Source organism: Apostichopus japonicus, chromosome 12 (assembly GCF_037975245.1).
Source record: "Apostichopus japonicus isolate 1M-3 chromosome 12, ASM3797524v1, whole genome shotgun sequence".
Lineage (NCBI taxonomy): Eukaryota > Metazoa > Echinodermata > Holothuroidea > Aspidochirotida > Stichopodidae > Apostichopus > Apostichopus japonicus.
Genome location: NC_092572.1, coordinates 13,572,410 through 13,594,047, shown reverse-complemented (window position 1 = coordinate 13,594,047; position 21,638 = coordinate 13,572,410). Strand labels below are relative to the sequence as shown.

The 21,638-nt window shown below is 34.2% G+C and overlaps 1 long non-coding RNA gene across 1 annotated transcript; it reads right to left on the bottom strand.

Moving 5' to 3' along the window:
• Window positions 1-18,673: 18,673 nt before the first annotated feature.
• Window positions 18,674-21,638, bottom strand: LOC139976857 (uncharacterized). The gene is made up of 5 exons (XR_011796296.1): window positions 21,088-21,638; window positions 20,650-20,988; window positions 19,868-20,152; window positions 18,977-19,079; window positions 18,674-18,841 (listed from the first exon to the last, which is right to left on the bottom strand). It is a non-coding gene; the product is annotated as an uncharacterized lncRNA (long non-coding RNA).

The window sequence follows — 21,638 nt, the reverse complement described above, 5'->3', positions numbered from 1 at the left end:
ATGTCCATATTCAGTTCCTTTCTGAAGTTTCTTATTTGCAAATCATAAATAAGAAATAGTAATTCCTATTTTTGACATCTATTGATGTGCTTCAAAATATCTAGCAGAAGTCAATAGCTATTTGAAAATCTAGATACCCTGTATACGCATATCCAATAACAGTATTAATACCTTCTGAAGGATATTTCATGAATTGATGTTTTCTTTCAACATGTGGAAACACTTTTCTGTTTTAGTAAGGAATGACAACTCCACAAAGGAACACCAAGAGAGTGCCACCGAATTGGTATGTTTAGTATAAATAGTACTGAATATTCATATTAATTTAAGATTTTCTATAAGGGTTCCTTGAGTTTTGCAAATATTGCTTTCTTACAATGTTTGAATTATATATAATATTCACAAACATAGTAACGGAACAATTGTGGATAAATTAAACAATACAAATGATGCCAGATTTAACTTGTTACAAATTTATATTGAGATAGTTCTTGGCTCTTCCAGCGTAGCAACGTGTTGATTACATAATTGTTTCATTTATATGTCCCGGTGGTATTTTCGTCTCGTCGAATCTGACTGTTATTGTTATATATTAAAGTACACGAATCGTCGTTTTTTATGCGACATGTCAATTGTAATCGTTAACATTTTAATATTTTAATATTACTAGCGTCCACAGGATGCATCAAAACCTCTTCTTGCACATCCATCGGAATTATGGGAAGGTAATGATGTATTATTTGCAAATCATAAATACAAAATAGTAATTCCTATTTTTGACATCTATTGATGTGCTTCAAAATATCTAGCAGAAGTCAATAGCTATTTGAAAATCTAGATACCCTGTATACGCATATCAAATAACAGTGTACACAACTGGATATACTTTCATCGTCCTTAAAACCATGAAATTAAAAAAAAATGTTCATTGTTTTAAGTTTTAAGTGCGATACTGATAGTAATCTGGAGAGTGGCCCAAGACAGCAGCATGACAAATAACGACAAGGAAACGTTCAAATGAATTGTACCCACTCCAAATATAACAATTGAAAAACTCCTGTCCTCAACAGAGAAAGCTGAAAATTGTAAAACCCGGCAAACTAGATGAGCAAGATAAAAAATAAAAAAATAAATCATAGTTCCATCAATTATTATTAATCCAAAACAATGATTGGGGTATGTAAATACTTCATTTTGGGTGTCCATTAGAACTGCTCCTAGCTTCGCCACTTACCCAGTGCGCTTGCTTTCTCTTGATTTTCTGACTGCGTACTCCCATACGGATACTTATTGATGGTTGATCCTTTTTTTTGTATTTTTTTGCTACCTCTACATGTATAAAGGGCCTTGAGATAGAGATTTTCCATAGCTGTTAATTCTCTATTTTAATCAGCTTTAATCAGCAGGTTAACATTTTCGCATGTCAGACAATGAAATCATATCCTTGGATGTTCTGCTATGATTTTAACAATTGTGTATATGTTATATCGTATAGTTTTCATATTATCTTAAGTTTGGGTTATAATTAATTTTCATAGACTTGAACCCCGATTATTATAAAGCTAATTTGACATTCTAGAATAGTGAGTAAATTCAAATATCAGCAGACCCAACGCATTACTGATGACATATATCGCACAACGGTATCAATACCTTCTGAAATAGAATCTCATGAATTGATGTTTTTTTTTTAATTTTAAAAAACATATTTGTAAATACTTTTCAGTTTTAGTAAGGAATGACAACTCCAAAAAGGAATATCAAGAGAGTGACACCGAATTGGTATGTTCAGTATAGATAGTACTAACTATTTATATTATGATATTTCAGATCTTCTTTAAGCGTTCCTTGAGATTTAGGAATATTACTTTATTGCAATGTTTGAATGATACACTACACAAAATATAATTACGATAATGATTGTTGATAAATTTAGCAATACAAATAATGTCCGATTTAACTTTTTGCAAATGCATAATTGAGATTGTTTTTAACTCTTTTAGAATATCTACGTGTTGATCACATATTTGGTGTCATTATTTCCCCCGAAAATAGTAATTGCGTCTCGTCGAATGGAACTTTGTATTGCTAACTATTCAAGTACACGAATCGCAAATGTCAAATTTTAATCATTAACATTCAACTGTCATGTTATTATCTTCCACAGAGTGCAACAGAGCCCCTTCTTACACATTCATCGCCTTTATCGGAAGGTAATGATGTAGTGTATTATTCAGTCTGGACAATTTTATTATTTCTCCTGACATGTAAAGACAAACAAGCAACACTAGGGAATCTTCCTTTTAAGAAAATGCTACAAAAATGGTGTAATATGTAAATGATGTCACATGACTAACTCAAATCCTCTTTTAAATACCGAATAAACTTATAAACAAACTTATAATTTTTTTAATAACCAATGTTAATCTGTTAACACTTATTATTTGCCCAAGAATGTTGATGAAACTTAAGAAATTGTTTTGCTTTTGTGACTCTTCTTGTTTTAAGTACAAATGGACAAGTTGATGAATCATCTTCAAGACCGATATCAGTCGATGAGCTACATAAAACCACTGCCATGGGGAGAGAAGGTTCTCATCGATGAACTCTACACTGAAACTATATGTAATCTTACTTATGACAATAGCCCCACAGAAACCAAGACAAGCAAATCATTGCTGGATCCAAAGGTCTCTAAACAAATAAAGAGGGCGCTGTTTATTGCAGACATTGGTCATGGAAAGACATCACTTCGTCAGTATATAGCCTGTCAGTGGTCAAAGAGGAAACTAAAGGAAAAGAAAAAAGACATACTTTTTATCCTGCCACTGACAGGAGTCGACATTACTGCCGGTATTGGAGAACAATTGCATAAAACTTTGCCAGGAGATATGAATATCTCACGTGAACAACTGTGTGATATTATACTGAAAAGAAAATGTCATCTACTGCTGGATGGATTACACGAAATAAGCCAACAAGAAAATACTAGCAGTACACATGTTGTCTCACCTGGTGATATTTCAATTAAACGTTTATTGAACGAGTCCATGTTGAGTCATTACCCACATCTGAGGTTATGGGTAACGTCACGAAAGATAGATCAGTCAAACTGCATTTACGAACAACCATACGTTAAAGTCGAGATTTTAGGATTCAATACAGAAGAGATCGAAACATACGTCGGTAAAACACTGGATTATTTCAAACGCATCCAACCATGTGTAACTAGAACACTTCATAACGATGGTTTAATTGATGTATCAAAAAGTAAACCAAAACAGCAAGAAAATGATGAAATGTATGCAGACTTAAAAGAAAAAACAATTTATACTCTAAATCAAAATGATTTAGTGAAAGACTTTAAAGACACACCGTTGTTTATTGTTATGTTTATTCATATCATAGTATCAAAGCTACTCAAAATCAATAAGGCAATCAATGAGTTGGACATCAACAAGATGTCTTCATTAGTTAGTTCAGTCATAACTTGCCTCGACAGAAGGTTCCAAGAGAAACACGGTAAAGAAGCTATTTTAAGTGCGCTACCACCGTTACGTATGAAACTCGCAAAAGCATCTTTAAATTATGATATAAGTAAATCGATTAAAAACTTTGATCTTAACGAAGCACGTCTTCAAGGTCATGAAATAGAAATGGCTCAAACAATTGGATATCTAAAACCTATCAAATCGTTGGAGAATGTTGGCGTGTCAAAACCTGACTACAATGTGTTCTCTCATGATTATATTCAAGAGTTTTGTATTGCGGAATATATTGTTTCCGAGGATTCATTCGCTTTACAGATGATCTTACGAGCTTTAAAAGCCAACAACAAAAAAGAAAATATAAGAATCTCCCGAATATTGCGGTTCATATGCGGCATTTCTAAGAACATGAGAGTCGAAACATTGCAATACCTATTAACAAATAGATGTTGGAATACGTTAGCAGATTGCATCTATGAATCGGAAAACGACGAGGACACTCTTGATATGGAAACTAATGAAGAGTCTGTCAAACCGTTTACTCTTCAGCAGAAGTACTCGTCGCTTGTAAACATGAAAGTTGTGCGATTAGATGAGCGATATCATCAAAATTCATTCAAACTCTTCATTGGAAAGTGTTTACGCTCGAATGTGAGTAACGGCTTTGCTATCTTCTTAACCCGTGTTTTACCAGTCACAAACGAGTCTCCAAACGCCCATAGCGTTTTCTTATTTGGAGTAAAATGTATAATACATTGGTAATTGTTGTAATCGTCTGTAATAAGTCGATTGATTCTGAACACTCAAGCGAAATATATGTTTCACAATTATTATGAAACAAAATATCAGTCTGGGGGATTTATCAGCGTTATACAATTTATCATCAGTTTAAGAAAAATAATGCAAGTTTGTAAAACTTTCCGATAAGGTTCTCAGAAAAAATAAATACATTAATTTGTTGCCATTATAATAATCAAGCAAATCAACTAACAAATGTTTTATTAGGAAACTACGTTGGTAGCACAACCATAGTAAAGGATTGCAGTATAACAAGCATAACAAGTATAACAAGCATTTTCTGGCAGTTTACTAAATATTTATGGCACACATTACACATCATGCGACTAGAAATTCGAACATAACTCTTAGATTTTAGTACAGTCTTCGTACAAACTAACGGGGTTTTACCAAGTAATCATTCATCCGTACAATTTAGCACTCTTTGCCACACGCCGACAGTTCCTACTTACCAATAGATACTCCTTCATATGAATTGTTACTAATGCAGTATTTCAGACAGATTCGAAGTGGAAATTTATTTCATAAACAAAGACATAGCAAGCAATGTTTGTTCTCTTAAATTGACCTTACTAAGTCACATGCGTTGTAAACTGTTTTGCAAATGGCCATTTCCATAAAATAAAATGAACTCAGCGATACCACGATGATAGCACAGTGGGTAAACAATTATTTCAATTATTTTATGGCAATCACTTTCGAGATTCACAAACACAAGAAAGGAGGACAGCTTAACTTATGTCTCTCTCATCTATTTCGCAGGTAAAATTTGCATCTATGTCATTCGGTGCAGACTGCCCATTGGATTTTCTGCTTCTACTGAAGTTGCCTGCGATTGAAATCATCGAGTTAAATGACATCAATCTGGAACAAAGAGATGATTTACTAGTGGAGATCGTACTGTGGGCGAAACGAAATGTCACAGCAAAGATTCGGTACTTATTTGAGGACTTAGTACTAACTTAATAATCATTATTGCTTAAAGGGAAACTCCCTATGCGTGTTCATCGGTCAAGTGAATTTTCCACTAGCCTGGATTAAAACCACATTCTATTAGTGTTTTGTATCGTTGAAGTAAAACATGAAGCTATTTGATTTATGTATATAGTCACACCAAATATAGCAATGTCATCATTGATATTGATATGAATTATTTTTTACTTCCTTTCTAATGTAAAATCTTTTCACAATGAGAAACCTTTTATTCTTCCAAAGCATTTGCATAGTGATGAAATTCTTAATGATAATAACATCTGCCACTAACCAAACATTTCTAAATGTATTGCATTCCAAAGAAATGTTAAAATATTATCAAAGTAACTCAGGAATATGAAGCCTTTGAATTTTTTGACATAATGACACCTGAGCATACCACTCACTATGATTGACTTAATAGAGAAAGGAAGCATTGAGAGAAAATAGCAAACATTCAAACAACCACATCTAGCGTTAAGTACGAAATCTGGATATGAGATATTCAGCTTACAGATAAGAACATTAACATCTCTCAAATCAGATTGAAGCAATGAGTCTTGTTATTACAGTCCCATTACAACCACAGGTAACAGTAACCAGATGCCGAATTAAAACTGTATTGCTACTTTGAGTATCCGGTAAACATTTAAAGAGATTGTCATTGCCATTCATTATCTTTTTTGGTAGATTTGTAGAATGCAATGTTCCTATCAAGGTTGGTGCCCAACACCGAGACGAAGAAACTTTCAAAAATATAACAAGTAAGTAAATAATTACAATTATCAGACGTTAATTGTGTTTTCTTGTTCAAGAATGTGTTTGCTATTACGATAAAGGCAGAAGAGAACATTGAAAACTATCAATTCTTGTAAACCGAGAGTAGTGAATGCCGAGAGTGGGCAAGGAATTCAATAACCTTGCGGTTTAGTTTGAAGAGCAAAATAATATTATTTGTAACCAATTGTACTGCCGTCGCCATCACCACCTCATAAGACAATTATGCATTCATTGTAAATGGCTGATACACGTGTATGTCCTATGTATTCTTTGAAATATGTTACAGTATATATATATATATATATATATATATATATATATATATATATATATATATATATATATATATATATATATATATATATATATATATATATATATATATATATATATAATCTACACGTTTACTTCGGAGAGTTGAAACCGTTACCTCCTTAGCTTGTAACATAAACTTTACAAAGTAATCCCAAGTTTATTCCCCGAATTTGCTGTATATAAGCATCAACTTTTCTTCCATTGTAGATGTTGCTATATCTTAACTCTAAGTGCTAATAAAACTCATTTCCAAACGCAAAGGGAACCAAAGCTGCAGCGAGTTTTATCATTTTCGACAGAAATAATTATTGCTAATACAATTCAATACAAATGAAGTTTATTCCCCTTGCTTTTCAACATTTTCTTCGAGCATCGGCATTGCTCTCTCATGTAATTTCTAAGTGATAAGATCTCAATTTTAATTCAAGTGATTTTAAGTTTGTGAGTTATTGAAAGAAATAAAATCTCAGATTGATTTCGATGCATTTATTTCGCAGTTTCTAGTAGTCTTCCTGGGGATGAAGTGAGGAACGAAAAATTCTTGGATCTCAAAAGTGGAACCTGGCAGGAGCCTACATATTCTAAACTAGCGTAAGTATAAATGTCTAAGTTTTAACTATCCATGTAGAAAGCATTTCCAACACAAGTCCGATTAAAAGATAACGGTGGAACCGGAATCATATATTCTACAAAACTGGAAAGTCCCCTTAATGTTAATACAGTTTGTGTTAAGCTGTGTACGTGATAGCGTGGTAACGGTAGTGGAAGCAGCGACACTATCACAAGCATCCACAAGTTTCATTCTTTTCCAACCTACTTCAGCAGCGACAACACGGTGTGTATCTTCATTAATACTAGTCTTTAAATTTACCGTGTGAGCAATGTACCCATTTAACCTCTTACTTTTAGGTTTCTCGACGTAGCATTAGTTACTCTACTAAGCGAGAGCAGTTTGAATACACATGGGGTGACATACTCATTTAGCACGTTACACAAACGAAAGTAAACAGTTTAAGCATGTTCACTCACTGAAGGTTACTATAACATGTATCACTATAAAGTAATGGTCTTTATTTTTCAGGCCAATACCAGGCTATTCAACATAAACCAGTTCAAGAAAAGCTGGCGAAAACACCATCACACAACGAGTTGACATGTATTTAACTTTGCACCTTATGAGGTAGTGCAATAGAGAACAAAGCCGCAAACCAATGGTGTGACGACCGAATGGATTCTCATGCACTGCGTGAAAGAAGAGTATTAGAAGAGCTAAACAACACACTAGAACACGTTGTCTGTTTTACGCAGTGTAAACAAACTTAACATCATTATGAAGGATTCTGTCAGGGCAACCTATCATTCTTTACGTATTTGTGATTTGTGGTAGTTTGCCCTGTACACTACGCTATACTGTTTCAACTGTTGCTTAAGCCAAACAGCTGTACCTTAAGTATGTAATCCCTTTGTCAAAGTGAAGACTTGCAAACATGCACCATGTGAAATTCGGCATCTACTCGGTCTTCCTTTGTCAATACTTTATTTCAATTTCCATACTGAAAGAATGTTTACAGTAAAATATTTCTAAGCTAAGGAAACTGACGGACGAAGATCTTACACTGAACATTTTAACAGAATCGGTAATCTGGTTATCTTCTGACATTTTCCAGACAACGTCCGCCAAAAGTAATACACAGACTGACAACATATCTGGACCTTTCTAGTGTGGCCCTGTATAACCACCAACGCTCGTCTTTGAAGAAAGGGCTTTTATCTGTCCTACCGAAAACCTAGACTCAGTCGGCTTATGTTTTAACTGATATCAGCTCACTCATAGGATCATGTTGAAGGAATTATTCAGAGAGTAAAAACGATCCGGAATTATAACAGAAGATGATTTGGTCGCCTACCAATGGGGCTAGCAACCGCACTGACGATTAATATAAACTATGATGTCGTATTCACATCGTTGCCTTCATCACCGGAATATGCATCAATAAGAATTTGCAAACCTTATCAAGAACGCAGAGCAATGCAAGTGTAAATTATAACAAATGTATTATGCATAATTCAATTGGCCGATAAAAGATAGCCAGAGACAAAGGTTAATTCCTCGGATTATGTCACGGGGTGGAGTAACAGTGATTTTATCTGGACTTATACGAACCATATGATATTAATGTACCATTATTTGTTGCTTGTTTCGCACATTCCCCCATGAGCTCATTATCCAAAAATTATACCTTAAAATTCTTAGTCATGATGATCATTTTTATTATACTCAGATGTCCACTTTGTATATGAATACTCGTAGACAATATAGTTTTTACGCTTATGGAGCATTGAATTTGAAAACAAAAAGAATTAGAGTTGATGTTAAATTCGCAAGGTTCCCATTAAACGATCACGTTATAATGACAGTAGTAACAAACCGTCTCTTGAATTGCATCTTTAATTAATAAATGCAAGTCCACTAATTTTCAGTTTCCCCATAATCTTACCACGTTCATTTTCTACCTGTACAATTAAAATTGAAGTTTAACCCACGATAAGAGATAATTGCAAATATATGTTATCGAAATTCAATTATATTGGAAAATACTAAAGAAATCCAATCTTTCCTTTCTGTGGAATGTATCTGAGAGCGCCAGTAAAGGTCCATAAGCAAAGCTCTCTGAAGCATTATCATTTAAATAACATGACATGATATACCATTGACATGAACATGAACAGAAGAAGAGTCTCAATGTAACTGACAATTAAATTGGCTAGTATAGTATATGGGCACTTGAAACCTGTGTTCCCTAAAATTGTCAGAATTTCGTTGATATCTGTATGCGGGCTTCAACTCTTAGAAAGTACCAGTAAAATTATTGGAATATTGTCACGCATGAATCTTAATTTCTTTACACAGCTGTGCAGTAAGATCTACGCTAAACTATAATTTGAAAGCTGTGAAGTTGTAGACCTAGTTCTTTTGAAATTCTCGAATTCTACAATTTGCAAGTCAGGCTATGTCATGATACTAATGGTACGTAAATGTTATCTGGCAAGAACTGTCGCAAAATCATTTGCAAGTTGTATTTATATTGTCACTGTTTGTTTTGTATATGGTGTTACGTGACTGCTAGCTATCCATAAGAGGAATTCAATCACTGGAGCTGAACCAGCAGTCTCGAACACAAAAGATGAGACGAGAAAGGAGAATTTGCTTGGTTCCTGGCAGAGCGATTACGTATTGGCCGTTATTATATATACATATATATATATATATATATATATATATATATATATATATATATATATATACACAATCAATAAACTACTTACGACAGTTGTAATTTTCTTGAATAGAATGCAAAGACACAAGAAGTGTCAAATCTATCGACTTGAATCATCATGTAAGCAAGGTAGGGTACCATCAATATATGCACACACACTCATGCGCACACACACACATCAACTGTTTGGTGGTTACTTTACTAAGGTAAATAACTCAAAATGGATTTGGATTGACTTCCATAATTAAATTCTATAAGTAGTTGTTGATATTATATAAAGTGAAGTCTAAAATTTAAGTATAAAACATGACTGTGCATTTGTTTTTAGTCCTATACGTTCGAAAAATAACCGTCACCTATCAATGAAACAGATATTACCAGAGGTAATTCACGATATTTCCAAAGACGTGTCGCAATTATTATTCACTTATTCGTAGTGAAAATTGTTGAAATCGTAAGACGTTGAAATTATAAAGCCGAAAAGGTAAAAAAAGGTCACATTTTGTTTTGAAATGACAAACTTAGAGAAAAAAGTTGAAAAATATGTACACGTTCAACTTTTAATAACGCACACAATTCATATGAGAAATTTCCCTAATCCCAACTGGTTTTGCAACCTTTATAATTTGATAGCTGACCTAGTTTTAAATGTAAATCGGAATTATTAATGTAACTAAAAATATCTTTGGCCCACTCCCTCATCGCTGTGTGAAAAGAACCCTAATGTGCAGTAACATTTTTAATCTGATTTCACTAGTTATTTATAATTAATTTTCTACAATACCTTCCATCGTTGCCTAAATTACCAATTGATGATTTTGTTTTAACTCTTGTAGTGACGTAAAGGACAAACACATATTTGTCAGAAACAGGTATTATAGTTCTCTGGAATGTATTCCAAGCGCTAGTGGGGATCCTGGACTTCAGCTTTTATTAGAGTTTGTATATATTTTTTTCTCTTGAAGTGACGTAAATCACAGAAATACACTATTTTCTGATAGGAATAATTTTATGTTTCATTTACATGTTTAAAGAGGCTGGAGTACAGGTTAACCAATAAACCTTAATGACTTTACCCTGACTCAGCTCTATGTTTCATATATAAGGAAAGAGTAGTTAAAAACATTCACCGCAGATGTAAGCATTTGCACTGGAAGTTAATAAACACCAATAACATTTATAAAAAGGACACTTTAGCTTATACAAAAAAAAACATAACTTAAATAGTTATGGATTTACCACAGAACTGGAATATGGATATTGCTAACATAAAGAAAAATAAGTTTTCACTAAAAATAATGGGACTTCCGTTGAAATGTGCTATACCTGTAAACTAAAGTTAATGAATCTTCGAAAGTCAGAAATTTATCTAATTATCGGGTGCCGAATTGTGAAACATCGAAGTGGCTCTTACAAGAGCTAACATGCATACCATTACGTAACAACACGAAATAAAGTGTAAGCAGTTCCCTGGTATAAAGCTACTGAAGACATACCAAATCAGATTTAATCCATTTATTTATGATCGGTTCCAGTACTGTAGTACACATAATTAGTGCTACATGTTTTCCATATCTGCGGTGTACACAAGTCAATGGAATTCAGCAACTTAAAGACGGTCAAGGAAGTACCAAAGATATGAGGCACAATCCTGCTATTTTGTTTGTATTTTTACAATTAAACTCACGTACAACACATCCATGAGAGTAGGGTGGGATGGGGTTGCGAGACCCTGAACAAGATTTTCCTTAGTTGGTTAATTCACAACAAGGAAGTTAGATATCCCCAACAAATATCGTCATATACAAAATGTTGTTTTCAAAAAAGGAACTACTTGACGGCAACGTACATAGTGTTATTCGTTAGTTATTTCTTTGTATAGATCATCTTGATATATATCATTTCAATACAATAATTTGGTGCCAAATCCTGTCTAGAATGTACTTTCACATATTAACCTATCAACTTCTGATTATATTTAAACGTAACGGGTTGGTTCCTACCGGTCGTATGTAAGAAAACTACGGTACAGATTTGTCAAATACACAATTACGACCATACTCGTGATTCTCCATTTTCAAAGCATAATTAAGCCTTAGTGTTCATATCATACAGAGAGGTACAGGAAGAACCGACCTTTGCAATAGACCTTAAAATCGCGATAACAAATTTATCACATAAATATAAACTTTAAACTGAAACTTATATGTACTTCAAAATCCAACAATACATACTTAGGGACAGAGTGCAACCATTGAAGTATTTATTTACGTTGATATAAAATAGTGATAAAACAGGCAGTGGCATGTCTGCTAATATACAGCACTTTGTTATAGAGTCAAATAACTTCCTTTGTACACATTAAAAACGGCTATATGTAACATGCACTAGACAATTTCTCGATCGCTGGCTGTGTTTTGCATTGTAAAGAAAGGATATTTGATTTGATTTATTTATTTACACCCAACTATCAGTGAATAGCATACGTGTTATGTTATCTGCTTTTAAGTTAGAGTGCTAAGGCATAATAGAGGTGTTTTACGTATAATATTTATTCAATTGGTCAAACTTAATCAATTTTGCTTAAGAAAACAACTCGAGTAACAACACTGAATGTTCCAAATTATATGGTTTGGTTAACAGTATGTTCCACTATAAATTCCTTTAAATGATGACACAATTCCTTACCAAGATAAACTTGTACTTTGGTTAGAATGGCAAAAAGGTTGTAACGACTGTCTCATCTGAAAACAACAGTGTCATCGAGAAAAGAAGTTTAATTCAAAGAATCTAGACAGTTTTTGAAGATATTATATATAAGTGCAGTGTTAGCGTGGAGTGTTAGCGCCGAGTGTTAGCTCAGTGATTAACGCCGGTGCCTTCTAAACATAAGGTCACCGGTCCGAGTCACTCCAAGATTAATGGATGTCGTCCAGTTACAGAGTTGTTGACAATTCATAATCATGGATGTTAAATATGAATGTAAGAGACTGACTTCGGTCAGCTTGCAGCTTTGATAAAGCCAATAAGGGTTGTTCGCGAGTTCCTGTTTGCAGGAGGATAACAAATTCATACATACATACATACATGTCAAAAAATAATGTCTGTTTGTGGAACGGCCACACTGAAAGTTTGTGGATTGTTTTTAATCCAACGCTCATATTGACAAATAACTGCATTCCACAAACATTTTAACGTATATACTCAATCATATCCATACAAGGAAGAAACGGTATTACAATACCAAGCAGTAAACATAACAAATTTAAATTTTAATATTATTGTTTCTTTCATGTCTATAACGTATCAGCTACAAAACATCTGTCTTCTGAATAGATTGCATACTTCTAGTTTAAGTGTTGTGCATCATTCATTAATCAATTAGAAATGGAAGGGAAACTTTCTATAAGACCATGAACAATATGAACAATAATGCCTGTTTTTTTTATAGCTAATCCACTCAAAAGTGAAACAAAACAACCGAACGTTATCTTAAAGATTGCAACAAAACACAAAGAACGCACTGAGGCTATGTTGTTTTATTATATTTAATTAGGTAAGCATAGCCATCCAAACTGTTTTCTTGTAGATTGTTTTTGCAGAATATTGGTGTTTAATTTACGACATATGAATCATATAATAGATTACTCTGACTAAAAGTGTCCGGAAAGTGGTGTCTCTGTGACCAAAACGGCCAAATTAAAATAACCAAAACCTGCAGTGTGACCATTATGCTCATGCAAAAGTGACAGATTGGTCCAAACCCTCAACATTATGTGTGGTAACCAACTTTGCATGTTAATAGTGCATACAGTAATGCAAAAATTCAAAGATTACGTAATCAAACGTTAAACTTGACCGAATTTCTTAGAAAAAAAGTGTGTCACGAACTCCTCTTCCACCATGAGGCTAATGGACTTCGAACTTGTTGGATTTATAGCTCAGCATAAGATGTAATGCCTCCGTGACTTATTATTTCAGTGGGTTTTGGTCATAGGTTTTAATAACATAAAGCAACATATTTATCATTACACGCATGCCAAAATGACAACGTGTAAGATATCAAATTCTGCAAGTTTGAAGCACATTCATTAACAAACAGCATCAAACGACATACCATGAAAGCGGGTCAAAGGTCAAACTTGTTCAAATTTGTGCGAAAATGTTTGTTGTAAAGGAGTTCCAAATGGTAAGATCGATTGATTTCAAACTTGCTTGGTAAGTATCAGGAATACACAAATCCTGGCTGCGATTGTAAGACCAAAGAAGTGTGGGTTGCTTTCAAAGACGCAGAAAATGTCCATCATATAATACAGTGATTTTTCTGTGATTTTCGATCGATTATCATATTTATTTGACACTGGATGTTACATGTTTTGAAATTTTAATATAATTTTGAGACAATTTTGGTCTAAAGAAGGCAAAGAACGAGTAATGTTATGCCTGCAATTTTTCAACACTGACATTTTCAAATGTATTATCTGTTGATGACCCAGTCATGTTGAAATCATTCTGGGAGGGGCAGACAATGTCCCTCTAGAAGAGTATATACATTACTGTGCCCTTGTTCAAATCTTGTAAGGTTGTCCTTTTCATACAAATTTACTCCAGAACCACTAACAATTTTATATTTTGTGTCCAGGACCTTAAGACACTGAAATGAACATGAATAGCAGAATATTGCGATCATTGGTTTGGTGTAGGCGTTGCATCAATATCGATGGACAATTTTATGATAGATAATCTTTAAAGATTTTGCACCGGCAGTAGTAGTATTGTTTTCCTCCACTAAATACTGGAATACGTCAGCATTATCCACTTATTGTAGAGTTCATATAGAAACTTTTAATTGCTACTTTGATTTGGGCAAGCCTGAAAAGGAAGAGGTTGGCTTAAAATGCAAGAAATAGTAACATTTATTATTTTAGTCATATATTTTGAATGCGGTCTTATCTTTAGGCCCAATAGAACCAACAAAGGAGTACATTGTTTTCATTGATAATTCTTGGAATTCTTATCTAAGAGCAGAGACCTACATGTACACATTTTGACACCCATTGGTGGAAAAGATTCAGCACTAATTAACTCTGTATTTGAAACACCAACAGAAGAAATGGATGTTTATTTTAAAGGTATTACGGCAGGAGCATTGTATAACTTAATTAAAAAATGATCTGTTTTTAGAAAGTGCCTCGAGGTGAGGTAAGCACTATTTAGTTGTTTTTCAGAGACTCCAGCTTGAGTGAAAAAGTAAACTTACCAAAGTTAAATATGCAATTATGTTATTGATGTAGAAATGCAACTGATGTATTTACCTATACTAATACGTCTCCATTAAAATGGTTGCTTTAGCTATTTATGCAGCTAGTCTTTCTTGCATCGAAAGTATCTTGTGAAAAATAAACGTCTGTAAGTATTCATTGGTAGAAGCACTACAGAGAGTGAGAGTAGTGTGTGCACTTATTGTCATTGACCTCTGTGAACAATGAGGACATTTTACATCAGTTTCCGCATTCTGTTAAGAAATGCATAGCCTTTGTACCCTTGTCGTGGAGACTAAGTAAGGTGTATTTGAGACTTTATGACATGCTATTTATGCCTGCATATGTGACGGGGAGAGGGGTGATTTTTTCTAAAACAGAACTTAGATATGTAGCTATAGCCGCCTCATATATGCAATAAATCTGACAAACCTGATCAAAGCAATAACGGAAACATAGATCAATGGTATGTTGAAAGTACGAGTCCTTTGGAGCATTGAAAATATATGTACTCATTTCTGCGTGAATGATATGCGTATGATGCTGTCTTGTTTTGTAAAAGTAAGAATAATAAGACATATTAGTTTTGTGTACACAGTCGTTAGACCATTCTCTGCTGTTAGTCTAATAAGTTGACATATATGAGACGGTTTCGTATTGATAACAAGTTTGCAAATAGCTGGATTTCATTTCAAATAATGAAATTAAATGTTGGAAGTATATTATTCCATTAAGCATTGAATTAGACGAGACATTTGTTCAAGATTAATGATAAAATCGTAATCACAAATAGCTCAAACTTAGGGTAAATTGCAAAATGTTGTAAAGTCTGTTTCATGTAAGCTCTTACAATAGATAATGAGTTCAATGAAAACTAATGAATAATGGAATAACATGGATACAATGATTATATATAACTTAATACTGAGGCAACTTAATAGTATAGTCAATGATCTACTTGAGGAAGAGAACAGACGTATTCAGTGTGGTTTGACCTTTACTTATTATTGAGTTAGTCAAATGAAACTTTATTAAATCAAGATTAATGATAACATTGTAATTACAAACAGCTCAAATTTAGGGGATTTGTAAAATCTGTTTCATTGAAAGTTCTTACAATAGATGATTGAATCAATGAAAATGAATGAATAATGGAAAAATAGATTCAATGGTTATATATTACTTAATAACTGAGGCGAACTAATAGCTTCGTGATTGATCTACCTGAGGAAGAGAATAGATGTATTCTGTGTGGTTTGACCTTAATTGTTATTGCGTTAGTCAATTGAGAAACTTTATTAAATCAAGATTCATGTGTAAAAGTAAGTTGGCCTGACGTTTCGATCCTAGTAGGATCTTCTTCAAAGGCTAAATAACAAGTAACAGTAACAGAAGGGACAAAAAACGCACAAAATACAGACAGGTGAATGAGCATGGTGAACACAAAGAGATAAATGTAAGGGGATTAGTAGACAAGGGATGGAGTGAAGAAAGAAAGAAACAAATAGGGAAGAGGAGAGATAGGAGATAAACAGTGGAGGGACAAAGAGAGGATTAAGGGAAGGGGGTAGGGAATAAACTGGAAAAGGACAAAGACAGAAAAGTGTGAAGAAAAAAAGAGTAGAAGAGAGCTATGAGAAGAAGAATGATGGAGGGGGAGTTGACAAGGGGAAAAGGAGGGGGACAGAAGAAAAAGTTAGTCATGTACTTCCTGAATGTTGAGCCCATGAGGTTGAATGGTGCGAAGGCGTTGCATCCACAGCCTCTCTCTGCTGATTCGTACTAGGTCAGGGCAGCTACTTAAGGATTCAATCCTATATAGGGACATGTCGTTAATGGTATGGTTGGGAAGGTCAAAGTGTTCTCCAACTGGGGTCTCAGTTTTCATGGTGTAGACTGTAGATCTGTGACCATAGAATCGCTTTTTGAGGGTGGTTTTGGTTTCGCCAACATACTGGATGCCGCAAACTCTACTAGAGATCAGATATATGACATTAGTGGTTGTGCAAGTGATGAGACCCTTAGTCTTGTGTGTGTGTTGCATGCTGTGGTTGGTGATGGAATTGGCTTCAACAATTTGGTGGCTGCAGATGATGCATCTCGTAGGCGATGGTGGGTTTTCAGGGACAGCTCGTTGGAGTCTATCTGAAGTGAGGAGAAAGTTGTGGTTGTTAGAGGTAATTTACTGAAGAGGAGGAAGATTTGGGTGGAAAGTAACAACCAGGGGGAGCTTGTTGTTGCAATCTTGTCTATTTTTGCCCTTCACTGCCAAAGTGGATGATCTGGAAACGGAGCGGACTCTCTGAATGGCTTCACGCACCCTTCTGGCACTATGGCCCCTGGCAGTAAGGTGTTTTTCCAAAGCATCTGTATGGCGAATGAAAGAGGAATTGTTAAAGCAAATGCGACGAAGACGAAGTGCTCGACTGTAGGCAATTCCAGACTTGCAGTGATGGGGATGGCAGCTTTAAGAATGGAGATACTGGTGTGTGTCTTCGGGCTTGTTGTATAAGTCTTTAGAGAGAGAACCGTGTTCCTTGCAAAGAATCACATCGAAAAAGTTAACCTGTTGATGAGAGTACTCAGAGGTGAATTTGATGGTGCTGTGGAAAGAATTGATGTGATTGATGAAGGTGAGCAGGCTATCCTCATCACTGGTCCAAACGAAGAAGAAGTAATCGATGTAGCGCCACCAGATTAGTGGACGGCAGGGAGCTGTACTGAGCATGCGTTCTTCATAAACAGGCAAGCAAAGCAAGGAGCCATCCTGGTACCTATGGCAGTCCCGTGTCTTTGAAGGTAATGCTTGTCTATGAACGTGAAGTTTTTTTTTTGGTGAGAACCTGTTGCATGAGAACTTTAATGTCAGAGATGGGTGGACAAGGGTGGACCTTCTTGAAAAGGGCTGCACTACCTTCAGCATGAGGGATGTTAGTGTAAAGAGAAGTGACGTCGAAAGTACCGATGATGGCTGTGCTGGGGATTTGGTTCTTGATATCTTCATGTTTCCTGAGGAAATCTGGACTGTCATGGATGTAAGAGCTAACCTGAGGAAGTAGAAGTTTTGATGAAATGGTCCACATACAATGAATATCTTCTCAGAGGGGGTCCCTTTACCTGAGATGATAGACCTACCAGGGTTAATCAAGATTAATGGTAAATTGTAATCACAAATAGCTCAAATTTAGGGTAAATTGCAAATTGTTGTAAAGTCTGCTTCATTGTTAGTTCTTAGACTTGATGATTGGATCAATAAAATAGTTATATATAACTGAAACTCTGAGGTAAATTTTATTAGCCTCATGCCTCGTTAATGAAGAACAAACAAATGTATTTATAGTGATTTGACCTTTAATTGTTATTGAGTTTGTGAAATTAGATTCTTTGTTAAATCTTAATTTTGTATAGTAGGGAGGTAGAAATTGAAAGATAAGGTAATCACGAACCACGTTTTATTCACAATATGTATTTACAAGAAGTAAGCAAGTATTTTGCTCTAACAGTTTATCTACATTGCCACTAAATCCGATAGTTCTTTAAACGACTAGATTTCATCAAGTTTTGAGACTGTTAAGCACAAACATCACATCTTAACTTTAATTGAAGTAATGCAAGTGAACAAATGTTACCGTCTGATCAAATGATCTACATTGACCAATCTTGCATTGGCAACATGTCTGTTGGTGGTTAATTATCACTAACAAACTTGTCACCAAAAGCAACAGAGTCAGAGAATTATAATATGAATTTAAACTTCTATGATTTATTCAAAACGATTCTTCGATTAAACTGCAATTTGAGCTTCATAACATTACGGAGCATTTTTTATTTCTAAATGTTTCTTGAATATCCGTCACCTATTAATGAAACATATACAACCATAGCTTAATTACGATATTTCCAAAGTCGAGTAGTAGTCCGATGCTTTACATCTTAGAACTTGTTCTTCCTGCATAATTAAAAAGAAATGAGATCTAACATTAGTTGACAGTTTTGTTGAGAACTCTGGATGTTTCAAGAGCGTGTCTCAGAAAATCATGACATTAAGTGATTACATGCATGATACAAATCTGAATTGACTTACCTGGCTAACATTTTCTAAGAGCGTTGATATTTTCCCAAAAATTGTTTGGAATGGTGGTCGGTGATTTATTGAGGTATTCCAACACAATGTCATTATGCTATACCTTCGGAAGAATCAGATCAATGTTTTCAGAGATGAAACATACATGGACGTTTGTTCTTCGCTCATTGATCACTAACCTCAGATGGAATGTTATGCATCAATTTGATATATACATAAATAATGAAACTAGTTTAAAACATCTTTCACAGCCTGTGTTTTGTTGCTAAGAGGCCGTAAAGGTAAAATATTGGTAAGAGTAAGGACTTACCTCACTGCAATACTCCCACATTTATCATTGAATATTGAAAGGTGCTATACACTTTAACAGGTATTAGTAACGGAAAGTATACATTATCATAAAAGGAAAGACTGAAGTTGGCAAACTTACAAAGCGCCTGGACAGCAAATTGGTTAAGTAAGCACAATTGTCTGTCTTTTTTTTCTTCTAACTGAAGTTTACTGGGTCCGACATAACGTACTTCTCCTTCAAGTTTAAATGTTATATTTTTATTAAGTAAAAATTTCTTTCTTTATTATAAAAAATAAAAAGTAAAGCATATTTTTAAAGCGTATTGATAAGTATTAAATGATAAAGCAAAATTGAAGCAATTTTGTCATTACCCAAAGAAAATATTCACCACGTGTTTTGTCACAGTATTCAAACTCAAACGATGTACTCCTTATTTTTTCACACAATAACATATTCTAGTACATATTTATTTTAGAACCACTACGGAACATGTTTTTTGACGTTAAGTTTTTAGTCACGAGAAATCACCAATATCGTATTTGCTTTACAAAAAAACATATTCGCTGCCTTTTTAAATATGTTTCTAGAAAAAATCTTACCCAAAGTTGATATTTGGTAGTTGTAAGTCACACTGGCGGGTTTGATATGAGAACCATTAACTTGACATGCAATTGTTTTTGAATTTCCATCCTGGTTGAAGCTGTATGTAGACACCACTCTATGGTCAACAGTTTCATTAAATAGCTCCTTCCTTTGTATATTTTCATTTACTAACCAAGTTAAAGTCAAAGGCGGCAAAATTCCATCTGCTCTGCATTCCAGTGATTCAGTTTCTTCGTACAACGGATTATTTTCATATTTCACAATGGCCAAAAGTGGCTTAGCTTAACATGGGAAGGTTGAACAGAATATTAGATGCAAAATATCTAAGTTTGTCAAAGATAGATAACCTGGAACTATTATTTAAGAGTTGAAAATAAACATTGCATGTTTACTATGTATGCAGTGGCATACATTTCTTATTCATCCTTTTACATATATTTTGTTTCCATTTATTTCTGAATGTTTTCTTCGTTGTAAGAATTTGTCATGTAAATATAATATCAGTTTTCGTAAGAAACAAATTACCATTGCAAATTACTTTTAAATATTACCAATTCTGGAGCTCCTAATGTGCTGCTGTCCATTAGGTAATCGCTTTGCAAAAACTGCATAAAATAAGACGGTAAAGGTGTTTAGTTAATTGTTCAATTTACGAGAAATACCTATCGATGAAATTATACTACTGAGGTTCAACATTTAAAACATAGATTTATCAAGCTATAGTTCACAAACACTGCAACTGAAGATATAAATATATGCTATGAAAATGTTATCTTACCTATTACTGATACCTTGTACATAATTAACACTAAGTCTTGATCACTTCTGCGACATTCATACACATCGTTGAATTTAGCAAATGAAACATTCTTTAACTGAATCGATGAAAGCACGTGTTGACAAGTGTTTTGAAGTATTGTTTCGTCTTCGCTAAGTTTATTTACACCGGCGTAAATTAAGTTTTCGTTTCTCCACCACATGATAGTTGGCGTGTTTGATATATGCACAGGACATATCAGACACAAATCATCTCCGATTTCAACAACGCATGAATTCAAAATATCAGAAGCGTTATCGCTTTTGAAACATAAAGCCGAATTAGTTGTTGAGACATAACCTATGAAACAAACAAAAAGTCAATATCATGTGGCTTAAATATATGTTATTACACTTATTCAGATAAATGGAGATAAAATATTTGCGACTGAATACATACCTCTAGATACAAGACAAACGAAGAGAATAAAAGGAATAGAAGCAGTATCCATACTGTTATATTGTGGTTGTGTTTGTCTTCCTCACTAGTTCTGCCAATGAGTTATGATTTAATAATGAATCACTAACATGTTTTAATCGAATCTAATATGAAAGTAGCTAGTCTGCGTCATAATGGCCATTTATTTATACACGTTTCTATCCGTTATACTACACGCATTGTCTGCCGGTTGATAAGTCGTGGAGGAAATAAGGTCATACTGACTAAGATTGCCTTCATCAAATATTATACTCTCAATGTTGTAGTGTCTGAGAAATTATACTGCTTATTGGGTGTATAATATTCCACAAAATAAACGGGTGTAATTTTGTCTATTTCTCTACCGCGTGGTGTCCAAATGCATGATTAAATCGGTCGCAATCGTAAATCGATAACGCTTTATGGCATGACAAAATACATGGAGAAAACTGTTGTAACTAACGCACCATGCATTGTTAACACCTTGCAGTGAACTCATAATCGGGGCTGAAAACTATAGTGATGTTGCTACC